A 14,994-nucleotide genomic window follows, 5' to 3' on the forward strand; every position below is an offset into this window, starting at 1 on the left:
TTTGAAGCATTATGAAGATATGCAGGCAAGGACGTTGGAGAAGCTCAACAAGAAGATTAAAAGCAAAGAAATTATGAAGGATGACTTGGTATTACGTTATAATAGCAGGCTGGATAATTCCTTTCATAAGAAGTTTCAAATTAAGTGGGAAGGACCTTTCTTGGTGATACAAGGATTTGCAAATGGCACCTATTAATTGGCAGATTTAGATGGGACTTTACATGCTTCCAGGGTAAATGGATACAGACTGAAGAAGTATTATGCACGTTTGATGGTGATTGTGCAGGATGCAGTGTCTGAAGATGTAATTTCAGATGAAGGGTAGTTTTTGGATATGGATTTAAGTCTTGAAATGCTTTTTACTGCCGATCATGAATGATTCAGCAGTCTGGGGGTTGGGCAAAGTATGTCAGGTGTTTTTCTGTAAAGGTGTTTTGAGTCCGTGTACATATGGGATGCGTGGTGTGCAATAAAACTTTGCCCTGAATGCCCTGGCAAATGTACAGGCCGAGTGGTTTTACAGTAAGCTGGTATATGCACGTGTTTTTTTCGGAGCAGATGTTGGTGATCTGAAAGTTTTATAGCAATGGATGTGTTTAGAAATAATGATGCTGATGACGAGGCTGTGGGCAGCTCTCGCATTTATTTTGGAAATTGTGGGCGCGGCGCGATGACCCAGAGCATAAGGAGAAGGAGAGTCTTTTAGCATTAGTGGGTGGCCATTATTTTGTGGCTTTGAGGCTTTAAAAAAAATAAAAAATATAATATAACATGGCCAATTAAAAATAGCTACGTGAAGGCATGGTGGGCTGCCAACTCATTGTCTAGAAGGCGTGAAGAAGGAAGAGGATGGCCGCTTCGAGAAGGTGACGGGGGTCCTAAAGGCGACGGCCTTGCTGAGGCTGTTGCAGACAAAAACAAGAGACACAGCCGCCTTGTGTGTGTGAAGTGCCGGGGCAGGTACTGTTGCAGCTGCAGGGCTGGTGGTGATTCAAGGCGATGTTGTCGCTTCGTGTTAATAGGCTGCAGGCGGGCGCTTATGCAGACATACGCGGAGGTGCTGCAGAGACCCAAAGAGGTGCAGTCGAGAGTCTGGAGGGGCGCGAAAAGCTGAGAGGCTCTGGTGCGTGGAGGCAAGCTGCAGGTCAAGGGCCGGTGAAGCCGTCGTGGCGAAGGCCGCCTGGAGGGACGCTGGAGCAAACGGTGTAAGGAGCAGAGGCTGGCGAGAGCTGGGTAAGAAGGGAGAGCGACGGCCTTGCTGCAGGCGCTGAGGAAGGAGAGCATGGATAGGTGGTTGGAGAGACAGCGCAGAGGTGCTGCAGCAGCCAGAGGCAAGAGTAAAAGGACCACCAAGTTTAGGAGCCCGGGTTCTGAAGGGGTGCAGTGCAGAGGTCGCTGAGAAGGAGGCGCTGTGAAGAGAGAGTATGGCCGCCTAGTAGTTTTGGTCGCCTCGTAAGCAAGAAGAGTCGCCAAGTAGAAGGACCGCCAGGTAGAGAGAGAATCGCCATGCAGAGGACGCTGGGAGAGGAGAGGTTGGCGAAGAAGCGCTGTATGGCCGCCTTGTGAAAGCTGTAGGTGGAGAAGCTTCTTGAAGGGCTGGAAGGCAGTTGGTACCACAAGTGAGGCTAAGAGATGCAGGTAAAGAAAGGACAGGCTGGTGTGGGCCGTGTGAGAAGGGAGCCGTGAAGAGCCGACGATGTCTTGAGTTGATGTGGCTTGGGCTGGATACAAGAGGAAGAGAGAGCTGCAGTGTGAAGAGTGAGAGGAACTGACGAGCTGAGAGGCTCTGGTGTTAGCAAAGCTGGTGGTCACGACACACAGATGTGGGAGCTGCTGAGTTGAAGGTTAGCTGGTGTGGGCGCCTTCTGAAGAGAGAGTAGCTGGTTTTGTGTGGGCGGTGATTGCAGGCAGTGCGTGGATGCTGACCAGAGAGAGAGCCTTGGTTTTTTGTGTGCATTGGTTGCAGAGGTGCTGATGTGTGGGCTGGAGACAGTGGGGCTCGCCTACGACACTTGGCAGGTAGCAGCTGGGGACAGAGAGTAGCTGGGCTACAGACGTGAAGTGAAGAAGGGTTGCTGGTGTGGGTGCCCTCTGGAGAGTGCAGAGACCAGGAGACAGAGGCTTGGTTGTCAGACGCAAGGGTATATTCCCTTGGCAGTAAATCCTGGCCAGAGTCCTGGTCTTTGGTGTATTTTCTGAGTTGTACATGGTTGGTGCTTTGTATCTTTTTGCTGAAATAATCATGTGTTTATTGGGGTTTTGAGCTGTCCTTATGGTGTGGGTGGGTGGTGCATTGTGAGAGAGTGTTCCAGCCGGTGGGGCTGGTGGTGCCCCGTTCATGGTAGTGTTTCCAAGTTTGCGAGGTGGAAGGGCTATAGAGGCAGGTATTTTCTTCTTTTTTTCACCTCACACCAACCACACAAGCACGGAATACCCCCACCTAAGATCGAGGCAACGAGGTATCTGGTACACATACTGTATGAGGATGGGAAACCATGATACTATCCATTACTAAAAAAGTCAGCCAGCTCCACGCGACCAACACTTGGCCTTGCGAGCTTCACCAAGAGGATCCATGCTTGCCAACGCACACCTCACCCGAGGCAGTATGTGCCCCAAAGAGGAGTCCTAAGAGTCGCAGAACTACCCCTACCGCCTTCGATATGTCCACAACAACCATCCATTTTCCGAGTGACCCCCTCATGAACCAATTGATCCTAACGAAAATCCCTGAGGGTGAGGAAGAGTTAATAGTAGGGGACATTAACTACCTAGAACCACTAGAGGCTCAGAGTCCCCAAAGTGAGATCCTAAGTCACTACGTTCAAGCTGGTGATAGTGTCTACCTTGTATATATTGCCACAATACAATTAAATCAATGCTCTAGGATCCCGCATACCATTACAACGCTATCATCACTACAAGGGGCCCCATTGGGTGGCAGAGTGTCCCATCAAGAAGATTATGGCATTTGCACCAACCAACCAATAGCCTTTAGTCCCACTCTATATTGGACGTGGCATTGGCTACATGGACGAGGATTTCTTGTTAAGAGCACCCAATCCAGGTTCATCCCATAAGCACAAACCAAGTACAAGCTTTAATTTGCTAAGCATTGGGACGGGTTGTTATAAACGGTTCCTCTGAATGTTGTGACTAGAATGCAGAATAGGAGAAGAGTTTCTGTTCATGAAGCCACCCACGCTGTAGATTCTCATACTCAAAGGCCATGAAAGCTGCTCGAGTCTTGCAAGTTGGCGACGTTTCAGAATAGGCTATAGTTGTCCCGAAGACTAGAAGATGAAAAACCAAGAAGATAGGACAAGGGAAAGACAACGTGACAGTTCAAGAAGGATCATGTGAGGACACAATTTCCAACATCTCTTCACCCTCTTCGGAGGAAGAAGTGAATCCCCAGCCTGCCGAAGACCTGGACAAACTAGTCATAGACCCTAGCAACCTGCCTAAGAATTTTGAAGAAGCCCAACAATTTGTTAGAGCATGCCAAGCTCAACTAGAGGTTGAACCTCTAGTGGACCCAAACATTGGAGAGGACGCCACTGCAGAAACTAGTTTCATGTTGCTTAGGAGAAGACCATGGAAGAAATTAATCCATCCCATGAGCCAAGGAAACTCGAAATAGGGATTAGGGGATGAAGGAAAAAGCTACGAATCCATGTCTCCAAACTCTGGGATGATGATCGAAGGGTACCACACTCAACGGGACCCATACACTATGTTTCTCATTTGGGGATGAGTTTGTACTTAGCCATTTTGGTTGTTTTTCTTTGGTAACAAATGGAAGGATCTTTTTCTAGGGCAAAAAAAACAGGGTTCATACACATTCCATACACCATTATCGGCTCCGAAAACTATGTAAGTGATAATCGATAGACCTAGAGACATAGCTGGACTCTCCGCCTTCCTTTCCTCCCAAGTGCAAATTTATGTTGGGTCCCTACTCCAAGGAAGTCCAAGCCTATGGAAGGACAAAGTATTGAATGGGTAGAATGTTAAAAGCAAGAAGAACAACAACCGATTTAAGACTCCTAGGATGAGTCTGAAAATGATGAACTTGCTAAAGTAGAGGCCGTTCACCAAGCCTTTCCAAAGGTACCGGTGAAATAGCTGGGCCATTACTTTGAAAGCGATGACATGAATGCCTTCCTCCCTGTGAAATACAAGGACAGCCAAGTCACCCGCATAGAGGCCGGAATGGGCCAAACCCCCCCTTGGAGTATTTTATTACCCAAGGAGAGTAATATCATGTACAAGCTTTGAGGGCCTTACTCTCCCCACGGGAGATGCCGGATTATTCAAATACAAATGCCATAACACAGCCCAACACGAGGCAACCAAGCCCGAACATAGGCTGTAGAAATGCCGAGCCAACAATATAATCCATATACCTCCGTGTGGGCACTGATTCTTCCCCAGAAACCACGGGTCTTCATGCAATAGAGCTGGTACAGCAAGTACAAATCTCCATTCAGTCGGTACAGTAGGTACAATGGTTGGTACAGTCGGTACAGTGGTTGGTACATCAGGTACAGTGGTTGGTACAGCCAGTACGATGGTTGGTTCAGTAGGTACAGCAAGTACAAATGTTGGTACATCATGTACAGTGACTAGTATAGCAGATACAGTGGCTAGTATAGCAAGTACAAAAGTTGGTACAACCGGTACAATGGGTGGTTTAGCAAGTACAAAAGTTGGTACAGTCGGTACAATGGGTGGTACAGCAAGTACAAAAGCTGGTACAGCCAATACAAGGGCTGGTACAACAAGTACAATGGCTAGAAATCATAATAAATGATTAAATACCCTTGCCTTCAGTATTTCTTCGCGATGGAAGCCTCCAAAACAGTCCCCAACAGCCAGTATTCTTCATGGGCAGCCTTCAAGTGACAGAGAAAGAGAGTAGCCGTCATTAGGGAAGCCTGTAACGGTGGTAGAGGCTAGTGTGCAGCAAGAGAGCCTCTATTAATGAAGAGAGAGGGCTCCAATTTATAGATTTGGGCCTCCCATGAGCTAAAATGGCAAGAGAAGGCTACAATGACAAGTGGAGAGCCACACAATAGTTGAAGTGACAAGTGTGAGGCCACTTGTTTCACTTTGATCCACTTTCTAACAAGTGTTAGGCCACTTGTCTCACTTTGGTTCACTTTCTTGCCACGTGTCCCAATCTAAGAGATGGGTCCTTCCATAAACTTTATCTCTAAAAATATCCCAACTGGTAGACATTCTGTCATAGGTACTTTGCAAACTCTTGGTATCTGCTCAATTCCAGATGTAATGACGCGAACAGAATTTCCATCGCAGTCGGGCCAAAAATAGCAACTCTCCTAAATTTTAGGAGTGTGGTCCTTTGTATTCTAGGATAATCCCCCATTCCCAAAGCTTGTACTTTCCAAATATTTAGACATCCTAGAGTCCACCAGACCCCTTTCATATTGGGAAATGTCCAGGCTGGTGACACCCATAAGGGCCAGGAAGGCCTTGGCTGAACCCACCAGCATGGAGGGGCTGTAGGACAGCCCTAGGGGCAGCCTAAAGGCAGACATTCAAGAGATGCAGCCTTTGTATGGCTGTAGGGCAAGTATGGGGCAGCCCATACAGGCTGCCCAGCCCTCACATTGTTTGCAAAAGCATTGTTCAGCCATGTAGAAGCATGCGCATAATGACCAGCCAACAAGGGAAAGAAGTGCTGGAATTTATGTGATTTTTTCAGCATTAAATGCTGAAATACTCAGTCGTGGGACATTTAATGCTGCCTGGACTTCAGCTGGCTGACTGCTATTGCTGGAGTAGTATAAATAGGTGAGCCCACAATCCCATTATTTCATCTCATTTCTCACCAAGAGCTCAAGCATAAAGGGGCTAGACAAGACAAGAAGGTGCTAAGCAAAGGGGTGAAGGACTGCACGTCAAGGGCAGGGAATTCCCAGCCAAGAAAGGTCAAGGTTTTCTGTATTTTCTTTTCAAATTCACATCATTCTAATAAAGCAAATACACCATCCGTGGTGGGGGCCCTACAGAGGGTATTTGGGACCCAATACTGTGTCCTCTCCATATCTCTCTCTCTCTCTCTCTATTTTCTGCACATCTTCATTCAGTTTGTGCGTTAATTCCGTCGCGAAAAAGAGTGCTGTTTTTTCTGAGCATTGAAGTTACCGATCTTCTCCGAAGCATCCGCATGTTACAATTAAGCAGGATTTCTATATTTTTTTTAGCATTTGGAATTTTTTTCTTGTACCGTATGAAACCCTACGATATCGTATGGTGCCGTACCATACGACACGAATGGGTTCGTACCCGAGAAACAACTATGTGCCTCATATAGTGCCATCACACCCCATATCATCTCATGTGAGAGCTGGAGCTCCTGCAAGCATCCTATGAGATGGGATTGAGGGACGGAGTCAGGCTTTGCGGAAATCCACCAAGCAGCAATACACACGTCTCTTTGAGAACCTCGCCTCCTCTATGATAGCCCATAAAGTAAAGATATGGTCCAGCGTGGAGAAGTTTCTCTTGAAGCCTGCCTGGCCTGATGCTCTATTTCCCATCCTCGCTGTCATAGAGCTCATCATGTCCTCTAGTATTGCCCCATAGATTTTGGCCATTGTGTGACCAATCATGATAGTCCTATAGTTACCTGGGTCCGTGGGGTCTCCTACTTTGTGGACGGGGACAATGGTGTTGGTAGTCCAGGAGGGTGGGAAGCCTTCACAGAGTGCTCTGTTAAAAATACTGGCAAGAATGGGAGCCAACACGTCGTGCCCGTGGACAAAATGTTCCGTGCGTAGATCCTCGTGATCTTTTGCTCTCCCATTATGCAGCCTTTTAAGAGCCCTAGTGACATTGGGAGAATCAAAGAGATAAGATGATGTAGGCCGAGGGATGTGTGACATTTGTGGTATAGGTTGGTTTGGCACATCATACAGTTGTCGTGCATAGGCTTCCCAAAGGCTAGAATGTGTGATAGGTGTACGTGCTTTTTTTTCTTCAAGAATGCGCCAAGCTTCTGAGTTGTCCTCGCACAAAAAGAGCTAGTATAACTCTTGTTCTCATGTAGCAAGAAATGCTCATTCTTTCGAGCAAGTGAATGTACAGAAGATGCGTTGCATCTTATGTGTTGAAATCAGCCCATGTTCCCTCTCGCATAAGAGGTGAAGCCTAGTGGTTTTGCACTCTTCATCGTACCATCCATTCTGGGGTTGGGTGTCACCGAATTCCTTGCAGCTTCTATTTTTCTACTGTTCATGTGTGGCATGTGGAGCTTGACATGACACACATGTATGGCTGGTGTAGCCTGACATAGTGTGTCTCTGTGGCATATGGAGCTTGACATGACAGTACATGTATGGCTGGTGTAGCCTGACATGATAGTACATGTGTGGCTTGTGGGGCCTGACATGGTGTACATGTATGGCTCATGAAGCCTGACATGATGTAAGTCCTTGGGACTAGCTATCTTGGAGATCTTTTGTATTTATGTTTGGGAAGGTTCCGGAAGGATCATGAGTCCTGGACATTTTATCGGATACAACTGAGCAGATGGGTGTTTCTTCTAGTCTAGCTGCACTAGTGTGTGCATGACTTTGATTTTATCTTTGGATGACTTGTCTTGTTTGCGTGGACAATGCTTGAGATTTCTGCCTGTGTTGTCATGGGGTCGGGGACGCCTGGGCACTCTATGGACATGTATGTGCACACCTGTTTGGGACTGACAGGTGGTCTACATGTGTTTTGCAGGCGCTAAGTGTCCCCAAAAACCCAATTTACAGCTTTACGTTTTCACATACTAATAAATATGGGTGTAGGTTCACACACACTTATAAGTGGCTGGACAACTTATAAGTTGTACACACTGGACGGGACTTATTTATTACATGTGGCAGCGCGATAAGGTGGGCACCCGACTTCATTTATACCCACTTCTAGTAGGCGCCCCCTTTCTGGATCCAAAAAGCACACGTTTGAGCTACTTCCGACGGAAAGCCCTTATTATTGGTAGAAAACTCAGATTTGGAGGATGCGCCTCCTTTTCTGGGTGCATGGGAGCTGGTCGATCAGTTTTGCAGCTATGGGTAGCCTTTTCTCACTATCCATTGCGACGGAAACCATCCAGGTGTGTGGTAGAAGTTATTCGACTACTCCTGGGAGCCTTTCTTGCTGTTGGCCGCCTAGAAAGCTGCTGGTCAGGGCACAAAAGAGGGGAGAAAGCTAGCCGATTTGAGGGAGAGTCATCTTTTGCTGATCGGAGTCCTCCTGGAATGTGTGTTGCTGCCAATCGACCCCTTCTGTGGCTACTGAGAGTTGGTTGACTGTTACTAACAGCCCTATAAGGCTGGTCGACTAGTTCTATGAGCCAGACAAGAGGAAGATGAAGATGCAAAGCTGTCCCGCGCTGACGTGGGAGTGCTATGGGCTGTCCATGGTTGTCCTACATATGCTTTATGCCAGGAATGCTCTCTTGTGCTGAGGACCATCAACAAATTCTGCTTGTGTTTTTGTTTTGCTTTCATATTGTATTGGAAGAGACAAGTGCTAGCCAGTGCAGAATCCTTGGGCACTGTGAAGTTTTATTTGGAAGCAGACTCCTCTTTGGTAATTTAACCATAAAGGGGGAGGGGTCAGCCCATCTTCTGGCCCCTAGTGTGGTGTACTGTGCAAATTTGTCATCTTGTTTTATCTGGCATGCTTATGTGTATTTTCATTTGATTGATAAGATTTTCTGTGTACAGTTGTCCTTCCGTGTAATATGCAGTGGAAGTCTTTGTATTGGAAGATCCTGCTCACACTGTCTTCTGTATCCTGAGTTTCATGAGTTTAGCAATCCACTTTAATACTTCAAACTTTAAAGAGATTAGAGAGATATATATGAGAACTGTACACCAGATTGGGTCCCGAGTTACCCACTGAAGGGCCCCTATCTTGATAACGAGTAGTATTTGCTTTATTACTTTAGAGAGAATGACTGTGGACTGTAGATAAGCCAAACGCAAGATCTCGGAGGATCAAAAGCCTGGCTGAATTGTACACGGCTGTAGAAACACCTCAATGAACTCATCTCGAGCCTATGCACTCTTCCCAAGGGCATGAGGAAGGGCTGCACACCTGAGGTTGAGAAAGGACTGCGGTGGACTGTTCTAAGCTATGTAACTATGCTGTAAATGCTTATGAATGATAGGTTACCTTCACTAGATGATTGTTGCATGTATGGATGATGCGCAGAAGGTAGAATATTATTGTAGAACTGATGCTGGACTGAAACGCAGCATGTAGGGCTGAAACGCACTGCTGTACGGCTGTAGATCTGCAAACGCAGGCCTGGAGGGGACGGAATGGCTGCTAGTGGTGTTATGTGCTCAAACGCAGATTGTAATCCGCTGTCCTGCGGCCCGGCAGAAGGCTCTATGCAGGCGCCTTAGAGCTAAGCAAATGGCTGGACCTGAACTGCTGCGGTTTTGGCAAAGATGGCTGCGTTAATGTACAATAGCTGCGCCTGCTGACTGTGGGGCTACTGTATGCTGAATAGACTGCAAGAAGGGGCTGCGTTAAGCTGCAAGGAAGGCTGAAAAAAACACAAGCTCCAAAGGCAGGGACCAGTCTAGGCTGAAGGCGGGGAATGCTCCTAGTGCCGAGGAGTAAGGCGCCTAGCTTACTGAAGACTGAATGAAGAACTAAGCCCTATGCAAGCCTATTTATACTAGATAGGGGTTGGTCAAGTTGGCTAGTGAATAATTTAATAAACTTTATGTTTATAAATGACAAAAAATGCTTAAATAAATACCATAAAATATGGAAAAAATACTAGGTAAATCCTAGTAAATTCCCTAAGGCTTCTAAGATGTTCTAAATGATGTACAAGCATATGAATGCATATTATGCAAGATGCAGAGTGCTTTTTGATGCAAACCCTAAGGCTTCTACTGACTCTATATGCATGAATGATTCTCTCCAAGTGGGTTAAGGGACTTGACTGACTGCATGACCCGCTAAGGCTGAGGAATGACTTACGAAGCTCGTGCCTGACTTATCCTGGGGACTGAGAATGTACAATAGGGTCACGGCGTACAACAAGGTATATGTATGTATATAAATACATATATGTAGGTGTATGTATGAAAGATTATTTAAGTAAATATCATCCTACTGGGTTCTAATAATGTACAAATGTTGCACTACTGATGATGAGCTATCTTGTCACCATGCACTGAGTGCAGAGTGCATGTGACATTCCCTGCTGCTTAGCTTGGCGGCAGGTTCATGGCTTCCAAGTAGTCCGCCAACAACCGGGGATACTCCTGGAAGAACTCCTCGTCTAGCCATACAGCTTCGTGGGTACCTCGATCTCGGAATTTCGTATAGAACTGACGTATCCGTATACCGGAACCATGCTTCCAACGATGAAGAAGGATCTACTCGGGCTCAATAACTTCTGCTTCATCTACCATGTCTGGCTGCTGTTCATCTAAAACATCAAACACTTCTGGACCAACATATGGTTTTAGCCAAGAAACATGGAAAACATCATGCATTGTCCAACTGGTAGGCAATTTTAACTTCATGGAGACATCACTTAACTTTTTTAACTATTGGAAAAGGGCCAAAACTATGGAATGAAAGCTTGGGACAATGTTTGCCCACTTGTTTCAATCTTTGTTTCATGATGCACTGAGAGACCCAATCCCCTTCCTTGAAGTGGATATCTCGTCTAAACTTACATGCCTGTCTGTGAACTGAATAATGGCCAGGCTCAAAATTGAGGGCCAAACTGGATTGAGTACCAAACTCTGCGGAACCGACATATTGATCTTCTAAGTCTTTTCCAGAGATGTTGAGAATGGTAGACTCCTGACTGGTCTGGATGCTGGTCTTTCTACTAAGAACATCTACTACTGGGTTATGCGGACCAGGGATGTACTTGATCATTCTACCAACCTGGTGGAAGAGCTGACCCTGTCTAGTGTGCTGAGCACTCCACTGGGCGCTTGGCATCATCGGGAGCCACTTAAGTGCTTGGTGGTCTGTGATGACTATGAAAATGCGTCCATAGGGAACATGTTTCAAATGTTTGCGAACTGACTGCTGTTCTAGCTTGCCCATGAAAGTCTTGGAAAGACAAGAGGGAAACTTGCTAGGAGGTTCTACTAACTATGGGATACTGGGTAGGAGATCATCCTTAAAAATGTCTGAATGAGAAAGGAGATCTGCTAACTGAGGGACTGAAGAGGATGAGACAGCGGTTATCGATGAGATAGAAGCTGTCTGAGCATAAATCAATGCTCCTTCTGCTCCCTTGCACATAGCTCGTCGGGCCTGGAGATGAGAAATCATAGGAACGCCAAGAATGCTCCTATCCCCCCGAATCATGACATGCTCAGAAAAACCTTTAGAGATAATAAAGGTGTCCTACCCCCAATTGGGAATAGGTTCATGCTGACGAAACCACTGGATTCCTAAGATCATGTCACATTCCAAAAGAGGAGAGACAATGAAATCTCGCTGGAATGAGGCCTTTTGAACTTGAAAAGAAAATTGTTGTGCCTGTTGAGATATGTGGATGCTTACACACCGTTTACCTCCAAATGATAGGGCACTAAGGTACAACTCATGTTGGTAGCCAACTGGGGAGAGATGGCGTCCTCAGAACTGCCCATCTCAAAAAGGATTATAAACTGGCGGCCCTTGGTAGAGCCATAAGCTCGGATCAGGCTTTTCTATGTGGTTGTTGCCTCACCCTCCTACTTAGCATCAAGTACCACACGGATGGCAAGAAATGCATAGAAGGTAAGATCTGAATTGCATTGGTGGTAGCAGACGGGTCTGGAGGAGCGGGGGATACTGCGGCAACTGTGGCAGAAGGCTCTTTGGAGGCTTGCTCTGCTTGCCTTTTTGGACAATCCTTCTTACCATGCCCAATGGTATGACAGAATAAACATCGGTTTTCTGACTGATACTGTCTTTGCTCCTCTGAAGGAAGATAGCCTCCAGTGATGCCTGCTTGAGCCTTTTCCTCAGGGGTCTTCTTAGGCTTGGATTCCTTACCCCCTGAACTAGAGCTAGGACTGGTGTCCGTCTTAGTGTCTTTAGAAGACGAATTACCCTTCCCCTGTTGGGGTTTGGTACTTGACTGTGATGACTGCTTGGGCTTGCCTCTGTTCATCTTCATTTCTTCATTCTGAGCGAGAGTCAGAGCCCGGTTATATATACTTGGTTCAAAGTTACGAACTGTGAACTGAATGTTAGAGTCCAATCCACGAATGAATTGCTCCATCTTGGCCTGCAAAGATAGCCCTAACTACTGTGCTAAAGTAATAATCTTTCTGAAAAACCGAAGCACTGGGGATCCGTTTTGTCTGAGTCCATAGAACTCATCTTTTAGACCGGTCATGTACTGGGACAGGAGAAATCTGGTCTTCAGGTCATGGACAAAGATGTCCCAGTCAAAGGCTGACACCTGTGGCCTAGTCTGTATGAATACTAGACTAATGTTGCCACCAAGTAACTGCCTCACCAGTGAGATGGGGAGCCGCTAAGTGGACTTTATCTTGGGGGTTTGAGATCCTAGCTAATGGAAAATGAGCATTAAACTGATGAATAAATTGATTAACTGATGAATGATCACACTTACCATCATACTTACTGAAGTTTGGTTGACTGCGAATGACGGTGGTTGATGCTGCTACGGACTGCTGGCTGGTGACACCTATGACTGGGGAGACTGAGGAGTGCTGCTGATACCTCGAGTGTATGGCCTCCTTTTCCCGTTGGTGCTCGAGTAACATACATTCTCGATCAAGCTCACGTTGGTGTTCCCGAGCGGCGAGTTCAGCCTGACGCCGGTCTTCGTCGATCGTGCGTTGGGCTTTCTCATAGTCCCATCTTTCTGCTTTTTCTTCTTTCCTTCGGGCCTCATCCTCTCTCCTTTGTTGTTCCATCTGAAAGAAGAAAGAGATGTAGTCGGGTGTTGTTGAAGGCGGAGGAGGACGTGTTGCTGCTGCCTCCAAGAGTTGGAGACGCTCCATGAGTAGCTGGTTTTGAGCTCTCAGAAGAGCTATGGTGTCTGCTGTAGGCGGAAGAACATGGTCTCCTTCGAGGGAGACATCTTCCGGTTGCTGAGTACTCTCTTCTGTAGGCATGATGCTGAAGTCAGTGGTCGTGCCGGAATGCAATCTAACCATCCAAGGATGCCCCTACGCTAGGATATGTTGGGGTAAAGGCATTATGCCCACCCTTGTAGTGTGTACAAGCCCATAAGTTTTATAGTACATAGTACACTTAGTACTTTTAATGTACTAAGTGCACTATGTGTACTAGAGCAAATATACATGTGTGATAGGGGAGTCACACACTCATACCTTGAGTTGACTTATCCCCACATATGTCTCTCTCTCTCTCTCTCTCCCTTCTTCTCTGTGTATGTCTCCCACATGAAATCCTAATTCTCTCCCTTCAACTGGTATCAGAGCCTGGAGGAGTGCTATGTACAGCCAGCAGAGCTGTGAAGCGTTCAGAGAGGAAAATCGTGTGCTGAGTTGCAGCGCTGGAAATTGACTGTAGAAGAGCTGCGTGTGGTGTCGCCTGCGTGTGCTCCCTGCGTGTGCTGTACGGACCTGTGTGCTGCGTGTGCAGAACTGGTCGCTGGTCGCCTGTGTGCAGAACTGGTCACCTGTGTGCAGGACTGGCCACGAGTTGCAGCAAGGCGTTGGGCGTCAGACGCCTGGCCACAAGGGGGAGTGGTTGTAGCGCTGGCCACTAGGCGAAGGCGGCGGCAACAAACACGGCCTGGCCACAAGGCGTAGCAACACACACCGCGCCCGCCCAAGCGCAGGGTGTCACGTCCTCGCCGTTCCACGTGTCCAACGCTCCCAGAGAATCCTCACTTCTCCGACGCGGCCGGCAAGAAGGTCATCGTCATCGGCGTCCCCGGTGCTTATACGCCCACTTGCAGCTTAAAGCAAAAGCAACGCAGGCGGCAGGGGTCGTTTCCAGGGCAGCGCCGAGGTCATGAAGCTCACGGCGGCAAGCTTGCCCGCCTCGCTGCATTTGGAGGCCAGGTCCTTCAGATCATCCTGACTAAGAGCAGGAGACCTTGGCTGCAGAGCAGGGCTTGAGGACGAAGGAGGTAGCCACAGAAGCGGGCTGGAGAGCAGCAGCCAGAGAGCCCTTCAGAGAGCCCTTCTCGAGTGCAGGCTGGACGAAGGAAGGGGCCAATCGCAATGTCAGAGAAGCGGCCATGATTGTTACCGTCTGGGCTCAGAGAACTTTGAGATTGTGCTGCCGCCGACCATCAGCCTGCAACAGCCGGTCAGCAAATCCCGCCTACTAAATTTGTACGAGGTATTTGCTTCAATTTTGGATTTGCATGTCCATTTTCATCAATTGAGCAGGTACAGGTCCAAATGGCTCAGATTTGAGCAAAATTGGCAACATTGGGTGACATTGGTCACATTCCGGGTCAATTTGCAGGAAATTGGGTGTCAACATTTGGGGCTTTTGATGTAATTGTGCCATTGGGCATTCATACATGCTGTATGATGTGAGCAATCTCACATTCGGGCCAAAATTGCAGGAAACTGGAGTGCAAATCAAAGGGCTTTTGTGTTGAGTGAGGAAAAGGCTCATTTTTAGCTACTGTACTTGCCGGTACAGATTTGGTACATCATTGGTGAGCACTTAGTACTGTTGTACAGTACTTTGGAAGGGGAACATAGCACATTTAAGGTGCTGTCATAAATCTGCAGCAACCAGATTTTGGTGATTTTATCACATTCAGTGGGAGGAGAGTTGCATTCGTGAGTGGGAGATAAACTTTGGGAGAACAACCGTGAGCACTTTGTGTGCTTTTGGTGCAGTGTTTGCACATCTTGCAGGGAGTCAGGCATTGACAAAGGTTGCATATTGCTACGGCAACCACAGGTGAGAGCTCTTCATTGCTTCACATCAAGAAGCTTGAAGGCTCACATAATTATGACATTTGGC

This window comes from Cibotium barometz, chromosome 10, assembly GCF_041138505.1.
Source record: "Cibotium barometz isolate CiBa-2024 chromosome 10, ASM4113850v1, whole genome shotgun sequence".
Lineage (NCBI taxonomy): Eukaryota > Viridiplantae > Streptophyta > Polypodiopsida > Cyatheales > Cibotiaceae > Cibotium > Cibotium barometz.